The sequence below is a fragment of the Leucoraja erinacea genome, unplaced genomic scaffold (assembly GCF_028641065.1).
Source record: "Leucoraja erinacea ecotype New England unplaced genomic scaffold, Leri_hhj_1 Leri_67S, whole genome shotgun sequence".
Taxonomy (NCBI): Eukaryota; Metazoa; Chordata; class Chondrichthyes; order Rajiformes; family Rajidae; genus Leucoraja; species Leucoraja erinaceus.
Window position 1 is genome coordinate 209,558 of NW_026576597.1, and position 2,943 is coordinate 212,500.

Below are 2,943 nucleotides of genomic sequence, written 5' to 3' on the forward strand. Positions count from 1 at the left end.
CTTCTTTACTCAGAGAGTGGTAGCGGTGTGGAATGAGCTTCCAGTGGAAGTGGTGGAGGCAGGTTCATTGGTATCATTTAAAAATAAATTGGATAGGCATATGGATGAGAAGGGAATGGAGGGTTATGGTATGAGTGCAGGCAGGTGGGACTAAGGGGGAAAAAAGTTGTTTGGCACGGACTTGTAGGGCCGAGATGGCCTGTTTCCGTGCTGTAATTGTTATATGGTTATATATGTTATATGGTTATATGATTGTAATCATAGCCGTCCGCAGTGTTCAAATACAGAATAAACGGTGTAATGTGCAAGATAACGTCAGATTCATTGTTGTACGAGTGGTAGACGGGAGCACGGAACAGTAGTGCTCTCTAGTTGGTGCTAGTAAGTAAGTTTATTGGCCAAGTATTCACATACAAGGAAGTTGCCTTGGTGCTCCGCCCACAAGTAACAACATGACATACAGTGACAGTTACGAATCTCGGAAAACACTAAACATTAATAATAATAAAACATTAATGATAAAACACCATTGATCGAGCATGTGAACCAACAAAATACCAGATCAAAGGGAGGCTACAGATTTTTGGCTGTTGAGTAGAGCATCTACTCGTGGATAAAATCTGTTTTTATGTCTGGCTGTGGCAGCTTTGACAGTCCGGAGTCACCTTCCAGTGAGAAGTGGTTCAAAGAGTTTGTGGCCAGGGTGAGAGGGGTCAGAGGTGATCTTGCCTGCTCACTTCCTGGCCCTTGCATTGTACAGTTCATCATTTGGATATTGAATTATGTGAGGTAAGGGAAACAAGTAGAGTAGCTATGGATACTATGAGTTTCAAAGTAAAAGAAGTACTGACACTTTTGAAAAATATTAAAGTGGATAAGTCTCCAGGTCCTGACAGGATATTCCCTAGGACATTGAGGGAAGTTAGTGTAGAAATAGCCGGGGCTATGACAGAAATATTTCAAATGTCATTATAAACGGGAATAGTCCTCGAGGATTAGCGTACTGCGCATGTTGTTCCATTGTTTAAAAAGGGTTCTAAGAGTAAACCTAGCAATTATAGACCTGTTAGTTTGACTTCAGTGGTGGGCAAATTAATGGAAAAGATACTTAGAGATAATATATATAAGCATCTGGATAAACAGGGTCTGATTAGGAACAGTCAACATGGATTTGTGCCTGGAAGGTCATGTTTGACTAATCTTCTTGAATTTTTTGAAGAGGTTACTAGGGAAATTGACGAGGGTAAAGCAGTGGATGTTGTCTATATGGACTTTAGTAAGGCCTTTGACAAGGTTCCTCATGGAAGGTTGGTTAAGAAGGTTAAACTGTTGGGTATAAATGCAGGAATAGCAAGATGGATTCAACAGTGGCTGAATGGGAGAAGCCAGAGGGTAATGGTGGATGGCTGTTTGTCGGGTTGGAGGCAGGTGACTAGTGGGGTGCCTCAGGGATCTGTGTTGGGTCCTTTGTTGTTTGTCATGTACATCAATGATCTGGATGAAAGGGTGGTAAATTGGATTAGTAAGTATGCAGATGATACTAAGATATGGTTATATGTTATATCATCGGAGGGAAGGTTGCAGCCAATAATCTTCTCTGCTGATCGGACGATTCGCTGCAGCCTCCTGGTGTCGGGCTTGGTGGCTGAGCCAAACCAGACCATGGTGGAGAAGGTGAGGACAGACTCTACGATGGCCGTGTAGATTTAGACCATCATTGCCTATGGCAGATTGCGTTTCCTCAGCTGCCAAGTACATCCTCTGTTGTGCCTTTTTGATAGGACGGTTCAGTTAGCTGATTACAGCTGGGAAGAAACTGTCCCTGAATCGGCAGGTGTGCCTTTTCACACTCCTGTGCCTCTACCATATAACCATATAACAATTACAGCACGGAAACAGGCCATCTCGGCCCTACAAGTCCATGCCGAACAACTTTTTTTTCCCTTAGTCCCACCTGCCTGCACTCATACCATAACCCTCCATTCCCTTCTCATCCATATGCCTATCCAATTTATTTTTAAATGATACCAATGAACCTGCCTCCACCACTTCCACTGGAAGCTCATTCCACACCGCTACCACTCTCTGAGTAAAGAAGTTCCCCCTCATATTCCCCCTAAACTTCTGTCCCTTAATTCTGAAGTAATGTCCTCTTGTTTGAATCTTCCCTATTCTCAAAGGGAAAAGCTTGTCCACATCAACTCTGTCTATCCCTCTCATCATTTTAAAGACCTCTATCAAGTCCCCCCTTAACCTTCTGCGCTCCAGAGAATAAAGCCCTAACTTATTCAACCTATCTCTTTATCTTACCTTTTAATACCCAGGCCACATTCTACTCAATCTCCCGTGTTCTCCCTCTTTTTGTTGACATCCTTCCTATAATTGGGCGACCAAAATTGTACACCATACTCCAGATTTGGTCTCACCACTGCCTTGTACAATTTTAACATTACATCCCAGCTTCTATACTCAATGCTCTGATTTATAAAGGCTAGCATACCAAAAGCTTTCTTTACCACCCTATCTATATGAGATTCCACCTTCAAGGAACTATGCACAGTTATACCCAGGTCCCTCTGTTCAACTGTATTAAAAAAAAACATTACCCCGGGAACACAGGACAGTACAGCACAACAACAGGCCCTTCGACCCACACTGTCCGTGCCGCCCATGCTGCCAAGCTCAACTATCTGCCTACGCATCATCCAACCCCTCCGCTCCCTTCATGCCCATCCAAAGGCTACTTTAATGCCACTGTCGTATCTGTGTCTCCCCCCCCACCACATACCAGATTAGGAATAACCCCTTTCCCGGGACAGCAACCTCACTGCCCTCCAACGTCCAGACTCCTTCAGAAGCGGAGGAAACACGGACCCTTGGTTAGTAGTCTTTGTGTGGTCGCGTGGGAGGTCTAGCGCGACTGTGTTTGGGGTCGCATATGTG

At 44.2% G+C, this 2,943-nt stretch overlaps 1 protein-coding gene across 1 annotated transcript in view; it reads right to left on the bottom strand.

Moving 5' to 3' along the window:
* Positions 1-372: 372 nt before the first annotated feature.
* Positions 373-2,943, bottom strand: part of LOC129694467 (H-2 class I histocompatibility antigen, Q9 alpha chain-like) — a 19,582-nt gene continuing 17,011 nt past the window's right edge. Inside the window, exon 8 of the mRNA XM_055631185.1 lies at positions 373-1,494. The gene's annotated coding sequence lies outside the window, so the exon portion shown is untranslated. The remainder of the gene's footprint in view (positions 1,495-2,943) is intronic.